This window comes from Bombina bombina, chromosome 3 (assembly GCF_027579735.1).
Source record: "Bombina bombina isolate aBomBom1 chromosome 3, aBomBom1.pri, whole genome shotgun sequence".
NCBI classification, from domain to species: domain Eukaryota; kingdom Metazoa; phylum Chordata; class Amphibia; order Anura; family Bombinatoridae; genus Bombina; species Bombina bombina.
Window position 1 is genome coordinate 659746927 of NC_069501.1, and position 20476 is coordinate 659767402.

Sequence of the window (20476 nt, forward strand, 5' to 3'; positions counted from 1 at the left end):
ACCTAGTTAAAATAAATACAAAGTTGCCTGTAAAATAAATATAAATGCTAAAATAGCTACAATGTAACTATTAGTTATATTGCAGCTATATTAGGGTTTATTTTACAGGTAAGTATTTAGTTTTAAATATGAGTCATTTATTTAGTTAATTTAATGACAGTGTAGTGTTAGGTGTAATTGTAACTTAGGTTAGGATTTATTTTACAGGTAAATTTGTATTTATTTTAGCTAGGTAGTTATTAAATAGTTATTAACTATTTAATAACTATTGTACCTAGTTAAAATAAATACAAAGTTGCCTGTAAAATAAAAATAAATCCTAAAATAGCTACAATGTAACTATTAGTTATATTGCAGCTATCTTAGGGTTTATTTTACAGGTAAGTCTTTAGTTTTAAATAGGATTCATTTATTTAACTATAGTAAACTTATTTCGTTTTATTTAAATTATATTTAAGTTAGGGGGTGTTAGTGTTAGGGTTAGACTTAGGTTTAGGGGTTAATAATTTAGGGGTCTGGATGTCCTCTTCTGCCCCATCGGATGAAGACTTCGGCCCGCCTGGGTGAACACGACTCAAGGTAGGGAGATCTTCAGGGGGGTAGTGTTAGGTTTATTTAAGGGGGGTTTGGGTTAGAGTAGGGGTATGTGGGTGGTGGGTTGTAATGTGGGGGGGGGGGATTGTGTTTTTTTCTTTACAGGCAAAAGAGCTGTTTTCTTTGGGGCATGCCCCGCAAAGGGCCCTGTTCAGGGCTGGTAAGGTAATAGAGCTGTTAACTTTTGTAATTTAGTATAGGGTAGGGCATTTTTTTTTATTTTGGGGGGCTTTGTTATTTTATTAGGGGGCTTAGATTAGGTGTAATTAGTTTAAAATTCTTGTAATATTTTTTTATTTTTTGTAATTTAGTGGTTTTTTATTTTTTGTAATTTAGTGGGGGGGGGTTTGTACTTTAGTTTATTTAATTGTAGATAATTGTAGGTACTTGTAGTTAATTTATTTAATGATAGTGTAGTGTTAGGTTTTATTGTAACTTAGGTTAGGATTTATTTTACAGGTAATTTTGTAATTATTTTAACTAGGTAGCTATTAATTAGTCAATAACTATTTAATAGCTATTGTACCTAGTTAAAATAAATACAAAGTTGCCTGTAAAATAAATATAAATGCTAAAATAGCTACAATGTAACTATTAGTTATATTGCAGCTATATTAGGGTTTATTTTACAGGTAAGTATTTAGTTTTAAATATGAGTCATTTATTTAGTTAATTTAATGACAGTGTAGTGTTAGGTGTAATTGTAACTTAGGTTAGGATTTATTTTACAGGTAAATTTGTATTTATTTTAGCTAGGTAGTTATTAAATAGTTATTAACTATTTAATAACTATTGTACCTAGTTAAAATAAGTACAAAGTTGCCTGTAAAATAAAAATAAATCCTAAAATAGCTACAATGTAACTATTAGTTATATTGCAGCTATCTTAGGGTTTATTTTACAGGTAAGTCTTTAGTTTTAAATAGGATTCATTTATTTAACTATAGTAAACTTATTTCGTTTTATTTAAATTATATTTAAGTTAGGGGGTGTTAGTGTTAGGGTTAGACTTAGGTTTAGGGGTTAATAACCTTATTATAGTAGCGGCGACGTTGGGGGCGGGAGATTAGGGGTTAATAATTGTAGGTAGGTGGCGGCGATGTTAGGGAGGGCAGATTAGGGGTTAATAAAATGTATTATAGTGTTTGCGAGGCGGGAGTGCGGCGGTTTAGGGGTTAATACATTTATTATAGTGGCGGCGATTTGCGGTCGGCAGATTAGGGGTTAATACTTGTAGTTAGATTGTGGCGACGTTGGGGGGAGGCAGATTAGGGGTTAATAACTATAATGTAGGGGTCGGCGGTGTTAGGGACACCAGATTAGGGGTTAATAGCTATAATGTAGGCGGCGGCGATATCGGGTCGGCAGATTAGGGGTTAATACTTGTAGTTAGATTGCGGCGACGTTGGGGGGGGCAGATTAGGGGTTAATAACTATAATGTAGGGGTCGGCGGTGTTAGGGACAGCAGATTAGGGGTTAATAGCTATAATGTAGGCGGCGGCGATATCGGGTCGGCAGATTAGGGGTTAATACTTGTAGTTAGATTGCGGCGACGTTGGGGGGGGCAGATTAGGGGTTAATAACTATAATGTAGGGGTCGGCGGTGTTAGGGACAGCAGATTAGGGGTTAATAGCTATAATGTAGGCGGCGGCGATATCGGGTCGGCAGATTAGGGGTTAATACTTGTAGTTAGATTGCGGCGACGTTGGGGGGGGCAGATTAGGGGTTAATAACTATAATGTAGGGGTCGGCGGTGTTAGGGACAGCAGATTAGGGGTTAATAGTTATAATGTAGGTGGCGGCGATATTCGGTCGGCAGATTAGGGGTTAATAAAATAATGCAGGTGTCAGCGATAGCGGAGGCAGCAGATTAGGGGTTAATAAGTGTCAGATTAGGGGTGTTTAGAGACTCGGGGTACATGTTAGGGTGTTAGGTGCAGACTTAGTGTTTCCCCATAGGAAACAATGGGGCTGCGGTGTTAGTTTTTTTTCAGCCGAAACTCCCATTGTTTCCTATGGGGAAATGCCGAATTTTAACGAGCTAATTCGGATTTATTCGGAGATACGGCAGCTATTTCGGATTCATTCGGTAGATTCGGAAGTATTTTAATTCGGAAATCCGAATCGATCCGAATCTCCGAATTTACCGAATTAATCCGAAACGAACCGCACATGTCTACTTCCACATGGGCTTTTAAGAATGAGGCTTCTGTTGAACAGATTTGTAAGGCGGCGACTTGGTCTTCGCTTCATACGTTTTCAAAATTCTATAAATTTGATACTTTTGCTTCTTCGGAGGCTATTTTTGGGAGAAAGGTTTTGCAGGCAGTGGTGCCTTCCGTTTAAGCACCTGCCTTGTCCCTCCCTTCATCCGTGTCCTATAGCTTTGGTATTGGTATCCCACAAGTAATGGATGATCCGTGGACTGGATACACCTTACAAGAGAAAACTAAATTTATGCTTACCTGATAAATTTATTTCTCTTGTGGTGTATCCAGTCTACGGCCCGCCCTGTCATTTTAAGGCAGGTGTGTTTTATTTTTAAACTACAGTCACCACTGCACCCTATGGTTTCTCGTTTCTCTTGCTTGTCTTCAGTCAAATGACTGGTAGTGGCAGTTAGAGGAGGAGCTATATAGACAGCTCTGCTGTGGGTGATACTCTTGTAGCTTCCTGTTGGGAAGGAGAATATCCCACAAGTAATGGATGATCTGTGGACTGGATACACCACAAGAGAAATAAATGTATCAGGTAAGCATAAATTTTGTTTTTCATCTACCTACTGATTAAGATAACTGATTAATAAAGAGCTTAAGTTAGTAATTACATCTCGGAATCTGGGGGGGGGGAAATCACCTCCAGGGATAGGCAAGGTGTCCGTACACAGACACTGGTGTCCGTGACTAGCCCATGCAATGTCCACCACAACCTTAGTATATATTTTATTTCTGATTAAATAATAGTCATTAAAAAAAATATGTATTGTGAATAAAGTTAGTGGCTTGGCAAGAGACTGCTAGCGATAACACCCAGCTCTACAAAGACACAGTAGTGACACTGGCACATGCGTATAGCCAGACAAGGGCTGGTTATAGGATCAGTGGTATCTGCATCTCTATAATAACACCCAGCTCTATACAAAGACACAGTAGTGACACTGATACATGCATATAGCCAGAATAGGGCTGGTTATAGGGTCAGTGGTATCTGCATCAGTATAATTACACCCAGCACTATATAATGACACAGTAGTGACACTGGAACATGCGTATAGCCAGACAAGGGCTGGTTATAGGATCAGTGGTATCTGCATCTCTATAATAACACCCAGCTCTATACAAAGACACAGTAGTGACACTGGTACATGCGTATAGCCAGAATAGGGCTGGTTATAGGGTCAGTGGTATCTGCATCAGTATAATTACACCCAGCACTATATAATGACACAGTAGTGATACTGGCTCATGGGTATAGCAAGAGGAGGCCTTGTTATAGGATCAGTGGTATCTGCATCAGTATAATAACACCCAGCACTATATAATGACACAGTAGTGACACTGGCTCATGGGTATAGCCAGAGGAGGGCTGGTTATAGAATCAGTGGTATCTGCATCAGTATAATAACACCCAGCGCTATATAATGACACAGTAGTGACACTGGCTCATGGGTATAACCAGAAGAGGGCTAGTTATAGAATCAGTGGTATCTGTATCAGTATAATAACACCCAGCGCTATATAATGACACAGTAGTGACACTGGCTCATGGGTATAGCCAGACAAGGGCTGGTTATAGGGTCAGTGGTATTTTCATCAGTATAATAACACCCAGCGCTATATAATGAGACAGTAGTGACACTGGCACATGGGTATAGCCAGAGGAGGGCTGGTTATAGGATCAGTGGTATCTGCATCAGTATAATAACGCCTAGCACTATATAATGACTCAGTAGTGACACTGGCACATGGGTATAGCCAGAGGAGGGCTGGTTATAGGGTCAGTGGTATCTGCATCAGTATAATAACACCCAGCACTATATAATGACACAGTAGTGACACTGGCTCATGGGTATAGCCAGAGGAGGGCTGGTTATAGGATCAGTGGTATCTGCATCAGTATAATAACACCAAGCACTATAAAATTTAAAACAGACAATTTAGGAAACGTTACAATAACTTGGGAGTAAAAGACATTTGGAGGGAACAGAACCAGGACATTAAGGGATATTCCTGTATGTCCAAAAAATATAATTAATTCTCAAGAATAGACTTATTTTTAGTCAGTAACAGTTTAATAAACATTTTAATTAATTCAACAATCCATCCTTTTTGTCTGTCAGATCATGCTCCAATTGGACTGGCTATTTCCTGGTTTTCTTTTAACTTTTTTTTTTTCTCCAACATTGGTGTGTCCGGTCCACGGCGTCATCCTTACTTGTGGGAATATCTCTTCCCCAACAGGAAATGGCAAAGAGTCCCAGCAAAGCTGGCCATATAGTCCCTCCTAGGCTCCGCCCATCCCAGTCATTCTCTTTGCCGTTGCACAGGCAACATCTCCACGGAGATGGTTAAGAGTATGTGGTGTTTAGTTGTAGTTTTTTTTATTCTACTATCAAGAGTTTGTTATTTTAAAATAGTGCTGGTATGTACTATTTACTCTGAAACAGAAAAAGATGAAGATTTCTGTTTGTGAGAGGAAGATGATTTTAGCAGACAGTAACTAAAATCGATTGCTGTTTCCACATAGGACTGTTGAGATGAAGTAACTTCAGTTGGGGGAAACAGTTAGCAGACTTTTCTGCTTAAAGGGACAGTCTAGTCAAAACTAAACTTTCATGATTCAGATAGGGCATGCAATTTTAAACAACTTTCCAATTTAATTTTATCATCAAATTTGCTTTGTTCCCTTGGTGGTGTTTTTGAAAAGCTAAACCTAGCTAGGCTCAAACTGATTTCTAAACAGTTGAAAACCGCCTCCTAGCTCAGAGCATTTTTAAAGTTTTTCACAGTTAGACTGTGCTAGTTCACATGTGTCATATAGATAACATTGTGCTCACTCCCGTGAAGTTATTTGGGAGTCTTCTCTGATTGACTACACTGCATGTCTGTCAAAGGCACTTAGATAAGGAGGTTGTCTGCAAAGGCTTAGATACAAGTTAATCACAGAGGTAAAAAGTATATTAATATAACTGTGTTGGTTATGCAAAAACAGGGAATGGGTAATAAAGGGATTATCTATCTTTTTAAGTAAGAAAAATGTTGGTGTAGACTGTCACTTTTTTTTTTTTTTTTTTTTTCAAATAGTTTTTATTGATTTTGAACAATGTATAACAATAAATGGGGACTCGCAGGACCCCTGCATTTTTCATTGGATAACATGTGGAGAAGTATTATGGAAAGATTACAGCTGAGACATTCAAGTTTCAGAGATAGAAGACGATACATTTCCAAACAGTTATCAAACAAGGGTGAGAGGGGGGGGAGGGGTTCATCTATAAGGATGGGAGAGGGGGGGGGATTCCTGCCGGGGATTGCCTGAGGCGTACGAAACGTGAATTCTTATACTCTAACTTGGGGAAGCCATGTGGTGTCATATGTGTCTGTCCAGTCAGCCCAAACCATTTCAAAAAGGTCACTTCTGTCCAGACTATAGAATATGTCCTTTTCCATAGCGTGTAAGTAAGCCATTGTTTTGAGAATATCAGGCCAACAAGGGGGGGATGTTTTTTTCCAATGTCTGGCAATATTGGTTTTAACTGATGACAGGAGATAAACGCAGAGAATCTGCTGATGTTTAGGAAGGGCCTGCAAGTTTAGGTGTAGAAGTGCAGTGGCAGGATTTTTTGGTAGCTGAATCCTAAGAGCAGATAGAGTACGAAAGCATGTGTTCCACAGGGGAGTCAACCTAGGGCATTCCCACCATACGTGAAGCATATTTCCGTGGGAGCCACATTCCCTCCAGCATTTCGGAGAAGATATCGGAAACATCTTAGATAGCCACGCGGGGACTAGATACCATTGGGAAATAACTTTATAATAGGTTTCGAACATTGTCACACAATGTAATGATTTTTTGGTTAAGGTGAGGGACCCCTGCCAGGCATTAGCCGAGATTCGAGAGTGAAGAATAGTGTCCCACTTACGCAAGTGTGGGGCCAAGTCTGGAGGCACAGTACCGTCCAGCAGACTGTAATGTCTTGAAAGAGGTTTGTGGAGTCTACGTCCTCCCTTCCACACAGACTCCCAAGGGGTAAGCTGACGTGGAGCAGAGGGAAAAAATCCCCAGCTAGAGAGGAAACTCTTGATCCTAGTGAATTCGAATAGGAGGTAGGGCGGAATGTCTTCCCCTGGTCTGTCCTTAGACAACGAGAGATATCCATCGTCACTTGTCTCTGACCAAAAGTCAGAAACTTGCTTTACACCCAACCTAGCCCACGTATTGGGGTGTGTTTCTGCGAGGCCTGTAAAGAGGCCTGGGATAGAGGTGATCGGGGAAGGGTGCGGCGCAATTAGTTTACGGTGCCGGATCTTATCCCAGATTGCCAGGCACTCCAAAACTACAGAGTTATGTATCTTTAGGGTTCTGCGGCTATGGACCGGAGTCCAGATTAGATCTTTTAGGTGTATATCAAACGGTAGTGAGGCTTGTTCAATGTCTCTCCACCTGTCTTGTGAGTGAAGCACTCCCCACTGGGAGATGTGCGTGAGCATGGCGCCCTCGTAGTACTTTACTATGGATGGGGAAGCCAGACCCCCAAGCTGGACAGAAAACTGTAGAGTTTTATGAGCTATTCTGGGAGTTTTGTTTTGCCAAATAAATTTTGTACACTCACTTTGAAACTGTAGCAAAAGGTGAGTGGGTATTCTGATTGGAAGGCATCTAAATATATAGGTGAGCCGAGGGAGGAACGACATCTTAAGGGACGCTATACGGCCCATCCAAGAGATGTTTTTATGATCCCAAACATGTTTTAACGCTCTCAGGTCTGCCAAGAGGGGTATATAGTTGTCCTTAACCATCTGTTTCAAGTCATTAGAAATTTGAACTCCAAGGTGGGTAATCCCTTTGCTAGACCACTTGAAGTCAAATTGTCTTTGGAGGGCTGTGACATATTTTTGGGGGAAACCCCACATGTAAATTTCTGTTTTGGGGGTGTTTAGCTTATAGAAGGAAAGAGAGCCAAAGGCCTCCAGGGTTTCCAGAAGTCTGGGTATTGTGCGAAGTGGATCTGCGGAAAACACCGTCACATCATCCGCAAACAAGGCGATGTTGTGTTTGGAGCCAGAAAGTGTAATTCCTACCATGCCCCTGTCAGTACGTATTGTTTCTGCCAGAGGCTCGATTGCCAGCGCAAACAAGAGCGGAGAAAGTGGGCAGCCCTGCCTCGTGCCATTAAAAATGGGAAATGGAGATGAATGAAACCCTATCCCCCTGACCGTTGCCGTGGGGTTGGAGTATAATGCTTGGATCGCGAGGCGTATGTCAGAGGGAAATTTGAAGGCGTCAAGAGTCTCCCAAAGGTAACTCCATCTGACCCTGTCAAAAGCCTTCTCGGCATCCAGAGAGATAACCGAGAAAGGCTTGTTCATTCTCGTCGATTCGCAAGCAATATTGATAAGGCGCCTAGTGTTATCTGGGCCCTCACGATTATGTATGAATCCCACTTGGTCTGGGTTGACTAGGGTAGGCAGAAGTTTGCATATTCGGTTGGCGAGAAGTTTGGAAATGATTTTTATATCCACGTTTATAAGCGAGATGGGCCTATAGTTGGGGCAGTAGGAGGGGTCTTTGTTTGGCTTGGGAATCATGATAATCTCGGCCTCCAAGAATTCTCTTTCTTCCCTCGTGCCTGGCAGTGTTAAAAAACCTAAGGAGCAGCGGTGTCAGTTCTTGACTATAAGTTTTGTAGAACTGTGCAGGGAATCCGTCTGGGCCGGGGGCCTTAAGGGATTTGAGGTGCTGGATGACCTGCTTAATTTCCAGCTGGGTGAATGGGTTGGACAGAGACTCTTGTTGATCCGTCGTCAGGGACGGTAGGTTTAGGGACTCTAAAAATGTTTTAATCTGCTGTGTGGAGGCGGGGTTTTTAATTTCAGTGCCCTCAAGATTGTAGAGTTTAGAGTAGTAGTCTGAGAAGCAGTCCCCTATCTGTGAGGGGAGTTTATGGGTCTTGTTGTTGTGAAAAATTTGGTGTATGCGAGAAGTGCTATTCCGCTGGCGCAATTTGTGTGCTAACAGAGTGTCAGCCCTGTTGCCTTTATAATAAAATAACTGCTTAAGTTTTGTGAGGTTCTCTTGAGTACGTTGCAACTCTAAATGATTAATATGTGCGCGCACGGCTGTGATCTGAGAGGTCAGTGCTTCAGAGACGTTAGCTCTGTTGGTGGATTCAAGCAGCCTAAGTTTACAATGGGCTTGGGCTAAGGAAAGTCCAGCCAATTTCCTAAGGCGAGCTTGCTTGCGGATGATATAGCCTCTGGAAACCGCTTTAATTTCTCCCCAAAGTGTATCATCAGTTGTCTGACCATTGTCGTTAAGTTGAATAAGTTCTATAAGATCTCTTCGTAGCTCTTCCCTAAAGGGAATGTCTGCAAGGATATTGCGCGGAAGAGACCACCTGCTTTTATGAAGACAGGGGTCGCTGGTGTGTAGGTCCGCCAGAACTGGGTCATGATCGGACCATGAGCAGAGGGGGATACTAGATTGGAGTACTGAGTCCAAGGTCGTCGCCGAGCAGAAAATATGGTCTAACCTAGAATAGGTTTTGTGTACCTGGGAGAAGTGGGTGAAATCCCTGTCTGTAGCGTGTAATGAACGCCAGATGTCATAGTATCCAAATTCAGACATGATTGATTTAAAGCGTGTGGAGAGGAGAGTTAGTTGGGAGGAGGTCTTGGTTGGGGATAACGTCTTGCGGTCTAATTTAGTGTCCCAGATCATGTTGAAATCCCCCGCTATTATGACTCTGCCCTGTTTGTGTTGGTCGATTGATCTCAGAATTTTTCTGAGGCAGGCGGGCTGTTGGGAATTGGGTAGGTATACTGAAACTAGGGTATGTGTGATATGATCAAGCTTACAGACTACTATAGTGTATCTAGCCTGGGGGTCCCTTATTACCTCGATTTCCTCGTAAGCTACCCTCCTGTGAATCAGGACCGCAGTCCCTCGAGCTTTTTTTGTAAATGAAGAGCACTCTATGGTCGTATATGAGCGAGAGTGGAATCTATGGGGAGCGTCTAACATCCAGTGCGTTTCTTGCAGAAACACAACGTCGGGGTTGTGGTGGCTAAGCATACGGGTGAGTAGGCTCCTCTTGAAGGGAGAGTTTAAGCCTCTGGAATTATGTGTGCATACCCGTAATCGGGACATTGTCCACTACTAACCCAGGGGAGTGGGTGGGCAAGAGGGATATCTGGAAGGCTTAGGTCGAAGTCTTGGTATGAGGTATGTAGGGGTTGGGAAGGGAGGGGATTAATCAGAATTTAAGGCGGAAATGTACCGACAGCACAGGTGGAAATAGTCCACCTAGGTGGAACCCTGGTGTGGGTTAACCTATAGGGGGGGGAGCTAAGAGCAAATGTATGAGAGGAGCTGGAAGGTCCAGCCCCACTCCGCTAGCTGAGTGAATAGATAATGGGAGGGTAAACTAAAGTGCAAGTAAATGTAAACCTGTTGGCCCCGAGGAGGGCGTAACCAAAACATAATGGACCAAATGAACACAGGAACCTGATAGGAAGCAGTAAATACAATAAACAATCTACACATACATGCCGACATTAGACAATAGAATGTGGTTACATATGATCAGAAGTTGCATATTCTAGTCAATACAGACCATACTTCGTGACACTTTAGAATATCAACAAAAGGTGAGGAAGGTGGAAATATGGACATTTTATCTTATCATACCTGTGAAATATAAAACTAGGTGACCACAAAGATATGACATGAAACGACAGAATGTAATAACAGTGTAAGCACTTAGTTGCAATCAATACAGACCTTACTCCGTGGCGCGTCAGCGTATCAGCAAAAGGTAGGGGGAGCAGGGATAGGAACATTTTATCGTGTCATGTCTGTAATATATAAGACTAGGTGAACACAGGGGCCTAACATGAATCGTATCATACTTGTGAGATATAAAACTAGGTGAACACAGAGGTATGACATGAAACGACAGAATGTAATGAACAGTGTGAACAATTAGTTTCAATCAATACAGACCCTACTCCCTGGCGCGTCAGCGTATCAGCAAAAGGTAGCGAGAGCAGAGATAGGAACATTCTATTGTGTCATGTCTGTAATATATAAGACTAGGTGAGCCTAGGGGCCTAACCTAAAACTTCAAAAAGCAATGAACGGTGTAAACACATAAATCTAACATGAAACAGTAGAAAGTGGGCACATATGAGTAAAAAGTCACATTTTTCAGATAATACAGCTCCTACTCCGTTACATGTTAACATAACAACACAAGGTAATGAGAGTAGGGGTAGTGGTAGGCAAATTTTATCCTATCAGGTCTGAAGACTATAGCGTAAGTAAGCTCAAAGTCAAGAGGATGGAGGCTCAAATTGGGTTTCATCCGTAGGCTGTTATGTTCTCATCCTCTTTGGCCTTTGTTCCTTAACAGACCATTCAGGGGCTGTGACTCTCAGCTTAGATTGAGCAGCCGGAGGTCCCCGTGGGTCCACTGGCATGAGGCCCCATTGACCAAGGAGAGAAGTCCCTTGAGAAAGAGAAGTCACAGTGAATGATTTGTTGTCCTTTGTAATTATTAGTTTAGTATGGTAACCCCATCTGTATTTAATATTTTCCCTGTGGAGGATTTGCGTAACTGGCTGGAAGTATCTCCGGTGCTGTAAGGTGTGTGCGGATAAATCGGGCAGCAGTTGTATGTCCTTAAATCTTTCTGATGTCTGCGGCTTCCGAAAGGCCGCCTGCATGAGTCTGTCCTTAAAGATAAAACTGTGAAAGCAGACTATGACATCTCTCGGTTTCTCCTGTGAGACGGTTCTAGGACGTAGGGCTCTGTGTGCCCTTTCCATGGTGTCTGTCAGCCCCTCTGTTGGGCCCAGCAGGTCTTTAAAGAGATCTTTCAGGAAGTTTTGAATCTCTGCCGGTTGGATGTCCTCTGGTATTCCTCTAAACCTTACGTTGTTTCTGCGTGCCCTATCCTCAACATCAGCAAGTTTGAACTCCAGCTGGCTAATTTGGTCCACAAGAGATTCCGAGTAGGACAATAAATTTGTATGGTCAGTGGCAAGATCGTCCTGTTTTCTTTCCAGAGAGTCCACTCTGTCACCGATCTCAGATATGTCTTTACGGAGTTCGGCATGATTGCGCTGAATTTCCTTGGTTATGGAGATAGTTTGGTTTGCAAGCATTTTTTTAAGAGTTGCCTCCGTTATTAGGTGTTGTGAGCTCGCTTGAGACATATGGTCAGGTTGGGATACATCTCCCAGAGACTCAGAATCACTCAGCCCTTCATTGGAATCCTCAATCTGGTCTTTGGGAGGTTGCGTGAAATGATCCAGGACCGTTTTTTTCACAGAGCCTGGTGTTTTCGAGTGTCTCCTGGCGTTGTGTGGCATTTTCGTATGAGAAGTGAGTACCTCCAACTGAACAGATGAGCTTGAATTAGGGATAGTTAAGGAGGCTATTGGACCCAACAGGCTAACAAAATAAAAAGAGGATAATACACGTGCACATTAGTATTACATAACGGAGTAGGGCCATCCGTCCACCTGTAACCTCTATCTCCCCATAGCGGCGTTTATGGGCAGAATGCTACCCTATAACACTTTGTATGTATCAAAAGGTGCCAGCTCAGGTGGATAAAGAGGCCAGGCGGGCGCCTTATTTAGATTACCCTTTTACATGTAGGGAGGCACTTCTATAATTTTTAAGGGGGGGTATGCCCTTCGGACTCAGGGAAGGAGGGATACGACCTGAAGGAAGGGGAAAAGGAGAGTGGTGGTGACCAGCCCACGTGAGCAGGCCGGAAAGGATGAGTCCGAGAGGGGGGGGTTCAATGATAGAAAAAGATATTAACACACAAATGGGCAGATAAGCCCAGAGTACCTGGTACAGTGACTTCTGCCGGTCAGCGCACAGGGTGAGAGGCTAAGTTTGCTTTCTCTATTAGCTAACGATTTACATAAGTGCGACAAACAGGCAGGAGCAACTGGGGCCTAAATATTGAAATACCAATCGTCCTGTGAAAGGAAAAATGCAAGTTATGTAAGCTCACAACACTCAAGCAAAATAAAATAAAACACTCCACTCTGAGCTGGGCCACAGAGGAACAATAGCTGACGCAGCAGCAGAACAATGGATAACAATTCTATGACAATGGCCTCAGTCAATGGGATCAGCACTGACTAAGAGCAAAGTCTACCTCCCAGTAGGTAATGTGCTTAAAGGGGCTTGGAAGTGTCCTGAGATGTAGCGTTGCAAATGTAACCTTAAGTCCAAGTGCAGTTCCAGTAAAAGTTTTTGGTTTTTATTATTAAGATTATTTAGGTATGGCCTTGAGGAAAGATGTAAGAGCAAGGATATTCAGTGTGCCTTGCTGCTAAGTATGGAGAGCGTCTGAGATCCCTTCAAAGCTAACCTCTAATAGGTATGTGAGGCTGCAGCCTGGAATAAAAAGTAATAGTAGTTGCTGGGAGGCTCCAGGGAATTTAGGTTTGGGTGTAGGTGCTCCTAGATTATTAGGGGTACTTGGATAGAGATACAGATACACAAAGGCCAGGGGTGCAGGGACTCTAAAGTGTCACACTCCAAAAAATCTGAGATGAGGCTCTGTATAAATTTCCCAAATCAGGTAGATAATGCAGTGCAACAAGGGAAGGCTTAGGGAGACACCGGGTGAGTGCATACAGTTCTTTCACTTTAGCCAATTAAATCTTACCCTTGCAGTCCAAAGTATGTGCCTCTCCGCTGCTGAAGGTCTCAAGTGGAGCGAGGAGCATGGGCCCCAAAATGGCGGGTGTTCGCGCCTCTGCAGGAATGGCGCACTTGATACTCTAAACTTTTCTTCCCCACAGGCACCTCTCTTCAGCCTGCCCGGACCAGCTTCCGTGGTCGGCAGGGCAGCAGGTCCAACACAGGTCCGGTGCCAGAGGGGGGCCTCCAAGGTAAGCGGCCACCGATTTAGCCCCCAGTAGGTTACAGGCAAATGTAAACTGCTGCTCCGGAGCGGAGCCCCGACCCTCCGGGCAGCAGTGGTGAGAGGTAGGAGATCTCTACTGACTCCCGCTGGGTTGTAAAGAACTTGTCAGCCGACACTCAAGCCTCCTGGTCAATGCGGTGCGTGGGCTTTACTTGGGGCCTATCGTCGGCCCGCCGGAACCTCTTACGGCCTTAGCCCTGTTATTGGGGAGCGGTGGTAGGGTGTTGTAGGCGCCACGGACACCTGGTTCTTAGTTCTGTTAGCCGCACTCCGTCTGAACCTCGGAGCGGAGCCCCGGCCCTCCGAGGCCGTGGCGGTGAAGACGGCCAGGAAAAAACAAATGTTCCCCAGTAGGGTGACTGGCAGCAGTGAGGGCCAAAAGTGCCAAGTTTCAGGGTCTAAAAAAACTTCTGTCAGTGTTCGTTGGCCTCTAACTGTCCCAGGGGTATATTTAGTAACAGTATTAGCTAGATTTGGCCGGTTAAATAAACTGTGATTTAGGCTGTTTGGCAGAGCTCCTCACTAGTGCGTCTTTCTCTCTCAGCGGCTAGCTCCGCCCCCCGACTGTCACTTTAAGGTATGACTAGCCATATTTCTAACAAGACTGTGTAATGCTGGAAGGCTGTCATTTCCCCTCATGGGGACCGGTAAGCCATTTTCTTAGTCTCAAACAGAATAAAGGGCTTAATATGGGCTATAAAACTGGTAGACACTTTCATGGGCTAAATCGATTGCTTTATTTGGACATTTTATACATGTTTATGCTGATAATTCACACTTATAAACTTGGGGAACGTTTTTTAACGTCAGGCACTATGTTAGACACCTTTTCCAGTCAGGAAGGGCCTTCCCAGTTGTAGACTGAGCCTCATTTTCGCGCCATTACTGCGCAGTTGTTTTTGAGTGCAAGACATGCAGATGCATGTGTGAGGACCTGAGAGTAGTTGGAAAAGTTCCTAGAAGGCGTCATTTGGTATCGTATTCCCCTCTGGGCTTGGTAAAGTCACAGCAAAGGCTGTAGCTGGGACTGTATAGGGGTTAAATCTGTAACCGGCTCCGGTTTCGTTATTTTAAGGGTTAAAGCTGGTGTGCAATACTTTTAATGCTTTAAGACACTGTGGTGAAATTTTGGTAAATTTTGAACAATTCCTTCATATATTTTCACATATTCAGTAATAAAGTGTGCTCTGTTTAAAATTTAAAGAGACAGTAACGGTTTTGTTTTAAAACGGTTTTTGTGCTTTATTGACAAGTTTAAGCCTGTTTAACATGTCTGTGCCTTCAGATAAGCTATGTTCTATATGTATGAAAGCCAATGTGTCTCCCCCTTCAAAATTGTGTGATAATTGTGCCATAGCGTCCAAACAAAGTAAGGACAGTACTGCCACAAATAATGAAATTGCCCAAGATGATTCCTCAAGTGAAGGGAGTAGACATGGTTCTACATCATCTCCTTCTGTGTCTACGCCAGTTTTGCCCACGCAGGAGGCCTCTAGTACTTCTAGCGCGCCAATGCTTATTACCATGCAACAATTGACGGCTGTAATGGATAACTCCATAGCAAATATTTTATCCAAAATGCCTGCATATCAGAGAAAGCGCGATTTCTCTGTTTTAAACACTGAAGAGCAGGAGGGCGCTGATGATAATTGTTCTGTCATACCCTCACACCAATCTGAAGGGGCCATGAGGGAGGTTTTGTCAGATGGGGAAATTTCAGATTCAGAAAAAATTTCTCAACAGGCTGAACCTGATGTTGTGACATTTAAATTAGAACATCTCCGCGCACTGCTTAAGGAGGTGTTATCTACTCTGGATGATTGTGACAACTTGGTCATTCCAGAAAAATTATGCAAGATGGACAAGTTCCTAGAGGTTCCGGTGCACCCCGACGCTTTTCCTATACCCAAGCGGGTGGCGGACATAGTGAATAAGGAGTGGGAGAAGCCCGGCATACCTTTTGTTCCCCCTCCTATATTTAAGAAATTATTTCCTATGGTCGACCCCAGAAAGGACTTATGGCAGACAGTCCCTAAGGTCGAGGGGGCAGTTTCTACTCTAAACAAGCGCACTACTATTCCTATCGAAGATAGTTGTGCTTTCAAAGATCCTATGGATAAAAAATTGGAAGGTTTGCTTAAAAAGATTTTTGTACAGCAAGGTTACCTTCTACAACCCATTTCGTGCATTGTTCCTGTCACTACAGCAGCGTGGTTCTGGTTCGAGGAACAAGAAAAGTCGCTCAGTAGAGAGACTCCATATGAGGAGGTTATGGACAGAGTTCACGCACTTAAGTTGGCTAACTCTTTTATTTTAGATGCCGCTTTGCAATTAGCTAGATTAGCGGCGAAAAATTCAGGGTTTGCAATTGTGGCGCGCAGAGAGCTTTGGCTAAAGTCTTGGTCAGCGGATGTATCATCCAAGACAAAATTTCTTAACATCCCCTTCAAGGGTAAAACTCTCTTTGGACCAGAATTGAAAGAGATTATCTCAGACATCACTGGGGGAAAGGGCCACGCCCTCCCACAAGATAGGCCTTTCAAGGCCAAGAATAAGTCTAATTTTCGTTCCTTTCGTAATTTCAGGAACGGACCGGCCTCTAATTCTGCATCCTCTAAGCAAGAGGGTAATGCCTCACAGTCCAAACCAGCCTGGAAACCGATGCAAGGCTGGAACAAGGGTAAGCAGACCAAGAAGCCTGCTACCGCTAACAAAACAGCATGAAGGAGTAGCCCCCGATCCGGGACCGGATCTAGTGGGGGGCAGACTCTCTCTCTTTGCTCAGGCTTGGGCAAGAGATGTTCAGGATCCCTGGACGCTAGAAATAGTTTCTCAGGGTTATCTTCTAGAATTCAAGGAACTACCCCCAAGGGGACGGTTCCACATGTCTCACTTATCCACAAACCAAATAAAGAGACAGGCGTTCTTACATTGTGTAGAAGACCTGCTAAAGATGGGAGTGATACACCCAGTTCCAATGACGGAACAAGGAATGGGATTTTACTCAAATCTGTTCGTAGTTCCCAAAAAAGAGGGAACCTTCAGACCAATTCTGGATTTAAAGATCCTAAACAAATTTCTCAGGGTACCATCGTTCAAAATGGAAACCATTCGAACGATTCTACCCACTATCCAGGAAGGTCAATTTATGACTACCGTGGATCTAAAGGATGCGTACCTACATATTCCTATCCACAAAGAACATCATCAGTTCCTAAGGTTCGCCTTTCTGGACAAACATTACCAGTTTGTGGCCCTCCCATTCGGATTAGCCACTGCTCCAAGGATTTTCACAAAGGTACTAGGGTCCCTTCTAGCGGTTCTAAGACCAAGGGGCATTGCAGTAGTACCATACTTGGACGACATTCTAATACAAGCGTCGTCCCTTTCAAAAGCAAAGGCTCATACAGACATCGTTCTGGCCTTTCTCAGATCTCACGGATGGAAGGTGAACATAGAAAAAAGTTCTCTGTCTCCGTCAACAAGAGTTCCCTTCCTGGGAACAATAATAGATTCCTTAGAAATGAGGATCTTTCTGACAGATGTCAGAAAGTCAAAACTTCTAAGCGCTTGTCAAGTTCTTCATTCTGTTCCACGTCCTTCCATAGCTCAGTGCATGGAAGTAGTAGGGTTGATGGTTGCAGCAATGGACATAGTTCCTTTTGCGCGAATTCATCTAAGACCATTACAACTGTGCATGCTGAAACAGTGGAATGGGGACTATACAGACTTGTCTCCAGTGATTCAAGTAGATCAGAAGACCAGAGATTCACTCCGTTGGTGGATATCCCTGGACCACCTATCCCAGGGAATGAGCTTCCGCAGACCAGAGTGGGTCATTGTCACGACTGACGCTAGTCTAGTGGGCTGGGGTGCGGTCTGGGAATCCCTGTAAGCTCAGGGACTATGGTCTCGGGAAGAGTCTCTTCTCCCGATAAACATTCTGGAACTAAGAGCGATATTCAATGCTCTCAGGGCTTGGCCTCAGCTTGCAAAGGCCAGATTCATAAGATTCCAATCAGACAACATGACGACTGTTGTGTATATCAATCACCAGTGGGGAACAAGGAGTTCCTTGGCGATGAAAGAAGTAACCAAAATAATACAATGGGCGGAGATTCACTCCTGCCATCTATCTGCGATCCACATCCCAGGTGTGGAAAACTGGGAAGCGGATTATCTGAGTCGTCAGACATTCCATCCGGGGGAGTGGGAACTCCACCCGGAGATTTTTGCCCAGTTGACTCAATTATGGGGCATTCCAGACATGGATCTGATGGCGTCTCGTCAGAACTTCAAGGTTCCTTGCTACGGGTCCAGATCCAGGGATCCCAAGGCGACTCTAGTGGATGCACTAGTAGCGCCTTGGACCTTCAACCTAGCTTATGTGTTCCCACCGTTTCCTCTCATTCCCAGGCTGGTAGCCAGGATCAAACAGGAGAGGGTCTCGGTGATCTTGATAGCTCCTGCGTGGCCACGCAGGACTTGGTATGCAGACCTGGTGAATATGTCATCGGTTCCACCATGGAAGCTACCTTTGAGACAGGACCTTCTTGTTCAGGGTCCATTCGAACATCCAAATCTGGTCTCCCTCCAGCTGACGGCTTGGAGATTGAACGCTTGATTCTATCAAAGCGTGGGTTTTCAGATTCGGTGACTGATACTCTGGTTCAGGCCAGAAAACCGGTAACTAGAAAGATTTACCATAAGATATGGAAAAGATATATCTGCTGGTGTGAATCCAAGGGATTCTCTTGGAATAAGGTAAAAATTCCTAAGATTCTTTCCTTTCTGCAAGAAGGTTTGGATAAAGGATTATCTGCGAGTTCTCTAAAGGGACAGATTTCTGCTTTATCTGTCTTACTACACAAACGACTGGCAGCTATGCCAGATGTTCAAGCATTTGTTCAGGCTCTGGTTAGGATCAAGCCTGTTTACAGACCTTTGACTCCTCCCTGGAGTTTAAATCTAGTTCTTTCAGTTCTTCAAGGGGTTCCGTTTGAACCTTTACATTCCATAGATATTAAGTTGTTATCTTGGAAAGTTTTGTTTTTGGTTGCTATTTCTTCTGCTAGAAGAGTTTCAGAGTTATCTGCTCTGCAGTGTTCTCCGCCCTATCTGGTGTTCCATGCAGATAAGGTGGTTTTGCGTACTAAGCCTGGTTTCCTTCCAAAGGTTGTTTCTAACAAAAATATTAACCAGGAGATAGTTGTACCTTCTTTGTGTCCGAATCCAGTTTCAAAGAAGGAACGTTTGTTACACAATTTGGACGTAGTCCGTGCTCTAAAATTCTATTTAGAAGCTACAAAAGATTTCAGACAAACATCTTCTCTGTTTGTCGTCTATTCTGGTAAAAGGAGAGGTCAAAAAGCGACTTCTACCTCTCTTTCTTTTTGGCTTAAAAGCATCATCCGATTGGCTTACGAGACTGCCGGACGGCAGCCTCCTGAAAGAATCACAGCTCACTCCACTAGGGCTGTGGCTTCCACATGGGCCTTCAAGAACGAGGCTTCTGTTGATCAGATATGTAAGGCAGCGACTTGGTCTTCACTGCACACTTTTGCCAAATTTTACAAATTTGATACTTTTGCTTCTTCAGAGGCTATTTTTGGGAGAAAGGTTTTGCAAGCCGTGGTGCCTTCCGTTTAGGTAACCTGATTTGCTCCCTCCCTTCATCCGTGTCCTAAAGCTTTGGTATTGGTTCCCACAAGTAAGGATGACGCCGTGGACCGGACACACCAATGTTGGAGAAAACAGAATTTATGCTTACCTAAAATTACTTATAAATTACTTTCTCCAACGGTGTGTCCGGTCCACGGCCCACCCTGGTTTTTTAATCAGGTCTGATGAATTATTTTCTCTAACTACAGTCACCACGGTACCATATGGTTTCTCCTATATTTTTCCTCCTGTCCGTCGGTCGAATGACTGGGGTGGGCGGAGCCTAGGAGGGACTATATGGCCAGCTTTGTTGGGACTCTTTGCCATTTCCTGTTGGGGAAGAGATATTCCCACAAGTAAGGATGACGCCGTGGACCGGACACACCGTTGGAGAAAGTAATTTATCAGGTAAGCATAAATTCTGTTTTTTCGCCGTTTCCACTTTCCAATATTCTTACTTAAAGGGATACTGAACCCAAATGTTTTCTTCTGTGATTCATATAGAACATGCAATTTTAAGCAACTTTCTAATTTACTCCTATTATCATTTTTTCTTCATTCTCTTGCTATCTTTATTTGAAAAAGAAGGCATCTAAGCTAAGGAGCCAGCTAATTTTTGGTTCAGAACTCTAGACAGCACTTGTTTATTGGTGCTGTCCAATCAGCAAGGGCAACCCAGGTTGTTCACCAAAAATGGTCCGGCATCTCAACTGACATTCTTGCTTTTCAAATAAAGATACCAAGAGAATGAAGAAAATTTGATAATAGGAGTAAATTAGAAAGTTGCTTAAAATTGCATGCTCTATCTGAATCACGAAATAAAAATTTGGGTTCAGTGTCCCTTTAAGGATTTTAAATTTAAAGAATTGCTCACTAAAAAATGCTTTTTTGGCAAACTGCTAAAGCAGTTTTAACAAGAGACACTATGGCTTTTGTTACAGTAATTGATAAAGCAGCGGACTCACTTTATCCCAAAATAAATATACAGTATTTATCAGGTAAGCATAAATTTTCTTTTTTTAGAGCATTTATATAAGCCTTA